This window comes from Herpailurus yagouaroundi, unplaced genomic scaffold (assembly GCF_014898765.1).
Source record: "Herpailurus yagouaroundi ecotype Mexico unplaced genomic scaffold, PumYag 100, whole genome shotgun sequence".
In the NCBI taxonomy this organism is placed as follows: Eukaryota; Metazoa; Chordata; class Mammalia; order Carnivora; family Felidae; genus Herpailurus; species Herpailurus yagouaroundi.
Window position 1 is genome coordinate 42,469,192 of NW_024412391.1, and position 12,294 is coordinate 42,481,485.

Genomic DNA, 12,294 nt, shown 5'->3' on the forward strand with positions numbered 1-12,294 from the left:
TGAGGTCGCATCCTTTCTCACCGAGGCTGTCACCCCGGCTTCCTGCTAATCAGTCTCCATCAGATCTTGCGATTATTCTCTTTCGAATCATCTCACAGCTTCCCGTTGCCCTTAAACTGCAATCCAGCCACACCGTGATGGTTCAAAAGGCTCTAGATGATCCCCTATCATCTCTGTCTTCCTTCTCTCTATTCTCCATTTATGACGTTCCAGCCCAACCAGACTTCTGGCAAACTGAAAACTCAGGCCCTCCAAATAAGAACTCATCCACCTCAGGGCTTTGCAGCTACTGTTCCCTCTGCCTGTAAGTTCCACCTCCAGATCTTCGCGTGGCCGTTTCATGTTATGGGCTTAACTGTCACCTCCTCCTGGAGACCGTTCCTGACTGCCCACTTGCTCTCTGCCACCTTGCTCCAGTTATTTTCTTAGGCGCAGTTGCCCATTCTGAAATGATCTTATTGTCCTTTTTGTTCCCTTGCTTATCTTCAATTAGAACATCAGCTCCCTGAGACTAGAGACCTTACCTCTCTTGGTCACCATTATCTCTAGCGCCTGTAAACGTTTGGTCCACAGTAGCAGCTCCGTAAATACTGTTGAGTGAACGAGCGAAAGAAAGCTCACACGTGAACATTTACCTGTTGGGCTCTCAGCCATAATGAAAATCCATTCCTATTGCCTGGTGAGTGATTTTCAGAGTGGCACTTCAGGGTCAGCCAGTTATTGGGTCTGTCTGTCTGGTAAGATCACTAAAGCGGTCATGAGGATCACAAAATGACACGGCAGAAGTCAAAGAAACATTTTTTTAGATAGGTGAGGTTAGGCGAAGCTGCAGTAACGAACACCCTCCAAACCTCAGTGCAGGCTGGGTCACTCTCTAGGGCACTTCTTCTCTATGTGGCAATGCAGGAGTCTAGACCATGTTACGATGCTCTCATCACAATAAATGGCTTCCTGGTCTCACAGCAGGCAAAGAGAACGCTGACAGTTCTCACACCAGCTTCTGAATGCCTTGGCCCAGAAGTGACAAACACTATGTCTGACCACAGCCCATTAGCCAGACCTGCCCGTGAGACTGAGTGATTGCCAGGGGGCTTGCAATATGGAGGCATACATGTCTATTTGGTGAGTGGAAAATGTCTCCACAACAGTCCACCCTTGAACACGTAAAACTACAAACACCTCTCCAAGGGGGCTTATCTAAAGTCCCATCTAGTCATAGCATCTAGCTCTTGGTCCAGGATCTTGGGGGCATATGCCAGATGTGACATCTCCATCAGGGCAGGATGCAGCTTACTCTGGTCCGGAGACCTGTGACCTAAAGTGACTTTATCTACCTTCTCCCATACCCAACACACAATAGTGTCATAGGGAAGGGTAACCACAACACACACTCCCTTTTGGAAAAGAGAAGATTGTGAGGTATAGAGTGGTCTCTGGTCAGTAACAGGGCCCAGACTTCAACATGGCCTTTAGTTCCACCTCTGGAAGTTTCTTCCTTTCTTGTTATTTTCCTTGGTCAAATAGGAAGTGAGTTTTGGGGAACACACTCTCCTAGAGATATACATGCCTTTCTCAGCCCATTTCTTGCTTGTAAAGTATTAAATCTCAAATAGTCTCTTTCAAACCAACAGCAATTTTCTCATCTATCTGCTTCCAGTCAATTCTATGAGCCAGCAATGACACCTATCCTTTTTTTTTTTAATTGTTTCAGATAAAGGATTTAATGTTTATTTCCTTGCTTTCTTGCTTCCACTGCCCTCCATGTCTCAACTTCATGATACTGTCCACTTGGGTGGTATCATCACTCCTTCCATAGGATTTTATCCTGAGTCTTTTTATCCAACAGGAAGATTCTATGGAGCACCACACCATCCGTCTAATTCTTTTCCCGGAGTTTCTTTGGGCCAAATGTTTTCTCAGTATGATTAGGAATCATGAAGTGGTCCCTTGAATAAATGTATCAGGTGTCAAGTTTCTAGAATGTATCTTCCTTCTTTTCTTCTTGTAAAAGAGTCAGTTCCTTTTTGAGCTCATCTCTTTCTTCTCACACTTCAGGACACTTAATCTATAGCAATCCCATCCCCTGAAGCTATGGGCTCACAATCCTGTGATCTCCTCCATTACTGCCTGTGACAGACTGCACAATATGAAGTGCTATTTCCCCAAAATTGGACATTAGTTTCCACACTGCCCACCGCCTAACCGCCCAGGCAGTGCTGCATATTTTAATCCTGAGTACTTCTGTTATTGCAGCACCCGTGGACTGGGCGATCTCCAAGATCCCTTTAAATGTCCTATGATTCTAAAATGATGCAGTTTGCTTCATCCTATAGTAAAATCCTGTTGCTAGAACACTATTGTTAAGCATGTGCATTACACCCGTAAATAAATCAGGATACAGAATAATATTGAAGTACATTTTCCTCTTGCGTGTGCTTAAAAAGAGCAGGATAATAAGGAGGGAGTACTGTGATCTGAAGTTGTAAGTCTTCCATAGTTTTGGTGGGATGGCACCATGTCAATCCGGGAAAAGGAGAACAAGAGACAGGGAACAGCGGAAAAGGCAATCTCGTGTGATAAGGGAGGGAGGAACAGATTGCTAAAGAATGTAATTGAGAAGAATAATTCCTATAGCTAAGGAGGGTGTGGTGGGCAAAGGCAGGAAGGACTCCACCTTTTTGAGTCTCCCAGGCTGCTCAGGCAAGGAGTTTATGGCAAGCTTCAGCAAGTGACTCAAGAAAGAAGCAGGGTTAGCAGTTAAAGCTCAGGGTCTTAGAGAGCACTGGTAATGCCAGGCTTCAATGACTTTCTTTAGGGGGATTTGAAATTCTATCAATCCTGGGCTTTGCAAGAACCTTAGCCAAATTAAGGGATGGGACCATGGTCATGGTAGAAACGGGTGGTATAGTGAGAACGGTAGGGACCAGGGCCAAGTGGCTTGACCCCTTCGAGTGTCACTTTCTTTCTCTGTAAAATGGGGACAATAAAAATACTTAGATTGTGAAGAGGAATAAATAAGATAATGCACGTACCTAACGTAGAATTAGTGCTGAGCAAGTGTTAGTGTTGGCGATAATGATGATGCTGGTGGTAATGGGGCCATGTAGGAGGTAATAAAGCTTCTCAGCCTTCTCTGTGCATTGTAAGCGCCTGGGAGCTTTTAACAACTCAATGCCTGGGAGGCACCTCGCCCAGTAAATCAGAATTGCGGGGAGCAGGATCCAGATATCAGTACTCTAATATCTCCCTTGTTGATTCCAGTGTGCAGTCAACGTAGAGAAGCCCTGCTTAAGGGCTTCTGGGGAACAAGGATGATTTATTAGAGTCAAATGCCTCAAAAAATAATAAAATAATATAAAATAATAGAATAAAATAAAGTAAAATGCCTCTAAAACATTTCACACTGGTCAAGTTTTCAGTGATGTGACGAAGGATGGTCTGTAAGAGTCATGGGTGTGGATCCATTCATTTATACAGTTGTTCCATAAGTTTTTCACTCAATCCTCTGAACAAGACAGAGAAGCTGTTCTTGGGGAGTTAACAGTCAAGTACAGAGCCAAGCGATAAGACCAATCCCAAATGTGAATGGCAGTGGCTTCAATAAAAAAATGGATCACAAAGGGATCTCAGCAATTTTTATCATGGCTAATTTGTTTTATTTGTTATTAATTTTTGTAAGTTTATTTATTTTGAGAGAGAGAGAGAAAGAGAGAAAGAGCATGTGCAAGTGGGAGAGGGGCAGAGAAAGAGGGAGAGAGAGAATCTCAAGCAGACTCCACACTGCCAGCCTGGAGCCCAACGTGGGGCTTGAACCCACAAACTGCAAGATCATGACCTGAGCTGAAGCTGGACGCTTCACTGACTGAGCCACCCAGGGGCCCCATGGCTAATTTCTTTTAAAAGGAAACACTGATATCAAAACATCAAAGATTTCTTCAATTTGGCTGGCAAGGATGTGGGCATTTTAGACTTTCCTTTTTTGTACACTTCTCCTTGTTTGGAATATTTCATCAAAGAAGATAATGCCACATTAACATAGAACTTAGGTGCTAAGTGCTTACCTAAGTGCTATGATGGGGTAAGATTAGGAAGCAGTGAGAACGAAGAAGAGGAGGGCCACCCAGAGTGGGTGTAGGAGGGTGGGGGGGGAGGGTCAAGGAAAGCTTTCAAGAAATCATTGACGGCGTGCCTGGGTGGCCTGTTGGTTAAGCGACCAACTTCGGCTCAGGTCATGATCTCACCGTTTGTGAGTCCGAGCCCCGCATCAGGCTCTGTGCTGACGGCTCAGAGCCTGGAGCCGGCTTCAGATTCTGTGTCTCCCTCTCTCTCTGACTCTCCCCCACTCACACTCTGTCTGTCTCTCTCTCAAAAAGAAACATTTAAAAAAATCATTGACACTTATAAAATAGGAAGGTGTCACAAGAGGATTTGCATCTTAGCGAGAACAAGGGGAGAAAGCAGAGATAGGGAGCTGGAGGTATCATTAGAAGACCATTTGGCCTTCATGTGAAATGTGTAAGGCCTGGCTAGACTAAGGCACCTACAGTAAGGATGGGGAGGAGGAGTGGAGACCAGAGACGTCCTGCTGTGAGCCGATAAATTCAGATACAGATGCAATTGGACGTGCGAAGTAAGCAAGAGGAGTTCTGGAATTCCTCTTGCATTCCTGGGGTGGGCTTTTGGGCAGACATAGTTCTTGGCATAAATAACTCAGCTAAGGCTTTCAGGATGAGCAATGGACTAGAAGCGAGAGAAAGTTCATCCGGCGAATGGTGCTTGTGGTACATCTAAGTGTCCACATCAATAGAATACATGGGCTCAGGAGAGAGGTCCAAGCCTGAGATGTAGGTATGGGACCATGGTGTACATCCAGTTCATCTCTTGAGGAAACGGAATACATTCACAAAACAGGATGACCCATAAAGGGCCTTTGAACACACCTGCTTTATAATCACGAGGATTGGGATGAGAAGAAAATTCTTCCAAAGAGGGCTGAGGAGAAGCAAATGGACTGATAGCAAGTGAGATCAGGAAAGAGTTCTGACCATGCCCAGGGGAAGGTGTGACTACCAAGTGGAAAATAACCGAAAAGGCAAAAAACCATGGAGAAGTCGACCGAATACCCACGAAAGGTATTACTAAATATAGCAATTTATTTGCAGGCCAATGGTGATTACAAAAGCCATTTCAGGACGCCAGGCTATAGAGGGGAACTTGTAGCATGAAAGGTACTCATTAAATGGTTGTTGGATTGCAAATGCACTGGGTTATTGCCATCGTGGAATAAGCCTTGAGCCTCCAGGCAGGGGTAGGAGATGTTGGAGAAGGAATGAGGTCTTTTATGGGGCTTCTCGGTCTGGCCCAGGAACAGTGGTTCTGCTGATGAATCTAGAGGGGAGACTGCCTTTTCCTAGCCTCGTTGAACTTGCCAACATTTTTGCCAACATTCTGCAGCTCTGATCCATTATCAGTAAGTGTCACCCGTTAGCCATATATAGAAACAGCAAGCAAGGAAAATGCACTGTGGGGGCGGATGACTCAGGGTGTTTGGCAAAGGGATAAATAAGCATTTTACCTTTAGTGGTGATAGATTGAGGGCCCTCAAGGAAAAGACTGCTGTCTGGTTCTCCTCGTCGCTCCTCTTCCTACTATACTCTTGTATAGCTCCGAGCACACCATCAGTAACACCCACAATAAACCATTAATTAAAGCTAGCTTCTGGACCAGGTTTGAACAGCCCAAAGTTGCCCCATGGAGCTGGGTGTATGTACGAGCGCGGTTCACAAATGATCACAGCCATCGCCTCTCCCATTTACCCACCCAACTTAGTAGCAGGTACTGAAGCCCAGATGAGGGAAGAAATCGTGTCAGCTCTGTTTCTGGTTGCATCTCTGGAACACCCTGCATTACCCCTACCACCGGGAGACAATCAGAAAATACTGAATGACAGTTGGGAGGAATTTGGGTGGAATCTTCTGGCACTCTGAACTTCCTTCATGCTTTTTCTGATTTCAGCCATGGGAGTTACATCAGCTATGGTTCAACCAGAGACATAGAACGAATACATACATATATAGTAAGAGGTTTATTACAAGGAATTGGCTCATACGATTGTGGGAGCTGGCTAAGCAGGCGCAAAATTCGTAGGGCAGGCAATCAGGAAGACAAGGTCACAAGCAGAGTGGAGCCCGGTGGGCATGGCTGAAGCTGTTGTCCCCAGGTACACTTTCTCCTCTGTCTCCGTTTCTCTGGGAAGTCTCGGCCAGGCTTTTAAGAGCTCCCAACTGATTAAGTCAGGCCCGCCCAGACTATCCAGTATAATCTCCCTTATTTACAGTCAACCGATTAGTGATTTTAATGACACCTGCAGAGCCCCCTCAACAGTCACATCTAGATTAGGGTCTAATGTAATAACTGGGGGCTTTAGCTTAGCGAAATTGACATCAAAAAGACCAACACGGGTGTTTAAGAATAATGTGTTAGAGACCTTGTAGATGAAAGAGAAAATAAGTTTGTGTGTGGTCAGAGAGAGAGAGGGAGAGAGAGAGAGAGAGAGAGAGAGAGAGAGATAGACGAAGCTGGTTCTGGAAGTTGGGGGACCTCCTTGTTCTCCCTTTGGAATCTGGAATCTCACAAAAGCCTGTTTGGGGGAAGGTCATTGGTATCTAACATATTGCTCAGGGAAACCATGAGGTTCTATAGCCTTAACACATGGAGGAAGAACCCAGTCTGATGTTTTAGGTAGGCGATGGGCCACCAGAACCAGCAGCCCCCCCTTACTTCTTTCAAACACACAGCGCGGCTCTGTATTTTCCTCCGGGGCTCCCCGCGCCAGGTGAATTTCTCCATAGCGGCACCAGAGGGCGCCCGAACTGAGGGAAAGGCCTCGGGACGCCAAGAGGACCCAAGCAGGTGCTACCACGCCGGCGACCCAGACCTCCCTGGCTCCGGTATGGCCCCTTCCCAGGGACCTCTCTTATGCCCACCTTTATGTGCCCGTTTCAGGGATGAGCAGACGGGAGCAAAGAGCTAGCAGATTCGCTTTCCTTCGTAAGGGGTGGGACGGGGCGTTTGCTGCGGAGGGAGGTCGTGGCCCCAGGACAAGGGAGAAGAGATGGGACTATCTCTTGCCTCACCTGTCAAATCATAGGCTCCTACCTTCTACTCCTGAAATCCGTGGGCAACTTGTCTTCGTGCTGAGAGTGTAGGAAGGCCCGCTGTCCCGGGAGAAAGGCACCTGGCGTCCACGCCCAATCCCATCGTCCGCCCCTGAGACCACCCGTGGGTGCCCTGCACCCCGGCTGCTGAAGTTTGCGGGCAGGTCTGCCTTGTCTCCCACTCAGCCGCCCCTCTCATCAGCAGCCCCACACCCTAAAAATCAAGGGTCCAAAGCAAACAGTCAGGTCTTTTCTGTAGGTTAGTATTATTACTTTTAATCTTGGGATTAAAAAGAATGTTATTGCAGCTAATATCATCCATCTGTCCTATCCTCTTCCCTCCTTAAAAGTGCAGAGTCTTAATAAAATGCTTTTAAAGGCAATATAGATGTTGAGGGGAAGAAAAATCACTAGAGGATTCCCACCAAGGTTTAATGCAAGGGCCTTATTAAAAATAATCATGGGCATGGCTTTTTGCAATTCTCAAAGGTGGATGGCTACTAAGGACAAGTAGAGTAGATCAGACAGTTGGAAATTATAAAGAGTGGCTGCTGCACTCATAATTTGCACAGTAGGGACATTTAAACACTCAGCAAAACTGAGCAATAAACACATTGCTCACTGAGATATAATGGAGGTCAGGGAGGGAAGCCGTGTTCTTCTTTTCTTGTCTGATGTAGGCACCTCGTGGCCTCAGCTTATGTGTGGTTTTGGAAAACTCTGGCAGGAATGAGTGTCTGGGAGACTTCTCAGTTGTCAAGAAGTTCTTACATTTCCTCAAGAAACTCAACCTACGTTCGTTAAGCCATGTCACAGAGCAAAGAGAATCAAATATTTTTTTAAGACTGCAGCTAATCCCGCAACTGAAACATGGTGGAAGGAATCCCACATAGGAAAGTTCTGTGAAATTTTTATAGGAAATGTGCAAAAACGTTGTGTTTAAATATCCTCCGATGAGGAAAAATCGAGATACACACCCCCGCCAAAAAAAGAAAAGAAAAAAGACACCATGATTTTTAGCCATCTAGTCTCAGACCTGCCCTCCTAGACTTCAATGAAATACAATGACATCTTTTTTGGAAAATATTTGTATATCAGTGAAAGCAAGAAGATTCTTTGAAAGATGTGTGTATTTGAGTAAGGCCAAACCTTTTATTATTTATGATTTTTTCATTGAAGTCGTAGGCTCACATTAAGGATTTTCTCTCCCTTTATAAGCATCAGCGCAGTGCAATAACTTCCTTTATTTGCAATCAGTATAATCCAGGGTTAACAAAGAACTTTTTAAAGAAAAAATGTGCCCTAATGAATTCAGTCCTTCTTTATATGCATTTTTATATGCACTAAATATATAAGGATAGTGTGTCCCTGGTAAAGTTCGTTTCTGCTGATGGGGTAACCCAGGTAAATCAACATCGAGTCCATAGCACATTATAGGTTCCATTTTATTGGGTTTTACCTTCAGGTAAAGACTTCTATTAAGAATGTACAAGTGCTTGCATACCTAACCTGCCTTGTTTTACACAGTGCTGTATACATAATCTCTTTAAAAAAAATTTTAATCAAAGCATGCTATATTGAATACATTTAATTGGAATCCAGTGGTTAAAAAATATAAAAATTTACTGCTGTAGCAAAGTTTTGATTAGTACTTTCCATGAGCAAGTGTTGTTGAGTAAACTCTCTAACAGTCTACTTGCATTCAGACAAGAACGGACTTAGCAAAACAGGTGACGCTTTCAACTGTACAAATATATTATTTCCCATAAATATTCCTAATGAAAGAGGTGGTCTGTTTCAGAGGAAGTTACTGCAGTGAAGACTTTTAAATGACCGAAAAGAAATTGTTCCCAACCTTGATAAGTATGGGCATGGAGGCTTGAAGGTTGAGTTATTAGGTGTGGAAAGGTAGAGTCGCGAAAACCTCTCCCACGTACATTCTAAAGTAAACTGCCCTACAACGTGGCAGAAAACATCTTTCATTGCCATTCTCTTACATCAGAATCTTACCCTGTCTTCCTCCATCCAAACAAAGTGAACTCAGATACAAAGAAAGGGTGTTTTACTCTAATGAAACGTTTCGGGCAGATGAGAGTTTATGCTGGGATTTCTTCACTTGACTGTGCTAAAAAATTTTTTTATATAAATACAAGAAAACAAAAGAGAAAAATAGGAATACTTCTAACCAAAATTCAAATGTAAACAATTTTCAATGCTCAGAATTTTGATTAACCTTCATCTGACATTTAGCTATCAGTTTGGACTTTACCAGTTAACAAAGAAAAGTAAAAATAAGATTCAGGTTTGAAAGGGTATTTTTTTTGTTCCCCTTTCCCCAACAGCGATTATCCGATTCAAGAAGGGCTGTGTTTCTCTCCAATTGTATGCTTAAATCTGGAATCAAGATGGGAGCACATTGTCCCACCGGCTGTTTCCTAAGTAACAAGTCAGTGTTCTGTGTTTCATAGACGGCAGACCTCTGATTTCACACACTGAAGCGTGGAAAAGCCCCATGTACTGGAGCCAGAGGTCTGAATCCAGACTTTTCTAGTACATAGTTTCAGCCTATTCTTAGAGTTAAGTGCAGTGAATATCTTCATTTGTATACTAGCGTTATATTTGGGCAGATTCCTAGCTACTATAATGCTCTGTGTGTATGTGTGTGTGTGTGTGTGTGTGTGTGTGTGTGCATACACGTTTGGAATTGGGGGCACAAGAGCAGTGGGGTGGGGGCAAACAGAGAGGAAGAATCAGGGACACAGAAAGCCTCTGCTTTGGGATATTACACGTCCTCCTTTTCTACTATCTTATTCACAATGAATTTAAAGAAGAATAACATTATTTAAGGAAGTAAATCTCCCTTTCCTTCTTTCTTAAAATTGGTCACAGTTAAAGCAGATGATCTACTCTGTCTCACGACTGTTCAGATGTGATGTTTCTATTCTCTGGCTTACTTTTTGTGCATGATACACGCACACAAGTTTTCTGCTCTTTAAACCTCATCACTGTTGGCTGACAATGAAATTGGCTATAACATCTCATTCTTTGTTGCATCCTGATGTTCTTTCTTTGTGAAATTGATACCTCTCTGTAATGAATGTAATTTAATGACAGGAGCAAACAACGCTAATCACAATGCTATGCACGAGAAGGATGTTATACCATAAGACTACTTTGCAGAAAAAGGACATTTCGTGTTGGAATTGTTTGATTTGATTGTGGTGAAAAGAAAATGTTAGTGTATTCAAATCAAATCAAATAGTAAGCAGTCAAAAGCAAAATATGTAAAAGGATCTCAATTTTCAGAGGAAATGTACTGTATTTGATTACTACTCATTTAACATTCTGCCAGTGTAAATTTCATTAATTAAGTAAAAAATTACATAACCTGTTAACCTTGTAAGTTATTCAAAGAAAAAATTTTAGTTCAAAGCCTGAAGAGAATGCAATTGTGTTACTTTTGGTATAAAGAATGCTTCTTCGTGTTACTTCCAAGCGGGTTTAAGTGAATGACTGATGGCTTCCATTTCTTTTTTTATTAAATTTTTTTTTAACGTTTATTTATTTTTGAGACAGAGAGAGACAGAGCATGAACAGGGGAGGGGCAGAGAGAGAGGGAGACACAGAATCTGAAACAGGCTCCAGGCTCTGAGCTGTCAGTACAGAGCCCGACGCGGGGCTCGAACTCATGGACCGTGATTTCATGACCTGAGCCGAAGTCGGACGCCTAACCGACTGAGCCACCCAGGCGCCCCCTTTTTTTTTTTATTAATTTTTTTTAATGTTTATTTATTTTTGAGACAGAGAGAGACAGAGCATGAACAGGGGAGGGGCAGAGAGAGAGGGAGACACAGAATCTGAATGACAGCTTCCATTTCTAAGAGCTTTATTTGCGTGTAAGGAATGTACTATTATGTGCATTAATATAATATAATATAATATAATATAATATAATATAATAATGTATAATATAACAATATAATAATAAAGGCCCTTTAATTATGAACCTGTGCTGTGTTTGTAGCTGCACACAGTGGGCTTACACAGGGAACAAGAAAGATGCAGTTTGTCCCCTAGAAGACACAGTCCAGTGGCTCATTTAGAAAAATTAACCAATTAACCAAGTTTTCACATGATCCAATTTACTTGTTTAATAAGTATTTCTTAGTAAATAACTCTCAAAAGATAACTTCTTTTTTTTTCTTAGAGTTTATTAATTAATTAATTTATTTATTTATTTTGAGAGAGAGAGAGAAAGAGAGAGATCAGAAGCCAGGGAGGAGCAGGGAGAGGGAGACAGAGAATCCCAAGCAGGCTCTGCACTGTCAGTGCAGAGCCCAATGTGGGGCTCAAACCCACAAACTGAGATCATGACCTGAGCTGAAACCAAGAGTTGGATGCTTAACCGACTGAGTCACCCAGGTGCCCCTCAAAAGATACTCTACTGAGTGACAAACTACTTTTTACAAATTCCAAATTTGTGGCATTTGAATTAATGAAACATTTCTAAAACATTTCCAAAACTGTTTAGGTTGAGAATTTTAAAACATCCCGGATATGTGGTCTAGCCATTCTTTTATGCCAGCTTTATATCTTGAACGTGACTTCATCACCTTTACCAGTTGTTTTGCACTGTCTTCCCCTTTACAAGTGTCTTTGAGGGCAGACAGTTTTATAGACAGCTCAGGATCTCCAGCATTAAATGACAGCATGAGCTAACACAGTTTAAAATTGTGCTAAAAGTCCACCTTTTAAGAAAAAAAATTTTAATTGAAAATATCATTTTAATACAAAGTAATAGATGTTCTAAATTAAAATAAAGTCATACCATAAAGGAAAGTTTAAAGAAGAAAATAAAAGTCCATTGTAATTCTGTCAAACACTCAGAAATCAGCATGGGTACCATTTTGACGTATTCACTATTTTGACATGTTTGTCCAGATATTTTTCTATGGATATTCATATACCTTTTAAAAACCAAAATGTGTGGGGTGCCTGGGTGGCTCAGTCAGTTAAGGGTCTGACTTCAGCTCAGATCATGATCTCACAGTCTGTGAGATCAAGCCCCGTGTTGGGCTCTGTGCTGACAGCCCAGAGCCTGCCTCAGATTCCGTGTCTCCTTCTCTCTCTCTGCCCT

At 42.8% G+C, this 12,294-nt stretch overlaps 1 long non-coding RNA gene across 1 annotated transcript in view; it reads left to right on the forward strand.

Annotated features, from left to right (window-relative positions):
• The first annotated feature begins 6,732 nt into the window (after positions 1-6,732).
• Positions 6,733-12,294, forward strand: part of LOC121028559 (uncharacterized) — a 35,052-nt gene continuing 29,490 nt past the window's right edge. Inside the window, exons 1-2 of the long non-coding RNA XR_005789304.1 lie at positions 6,733-6,950; positions 9,500-9,686. This is a non-coding gene — a long non-coding RNA (uncharacterized LOC121028559). The remainder of the gene's footprint in view (positions 6,951-9,499; positions 9,687-12,294) is intronic.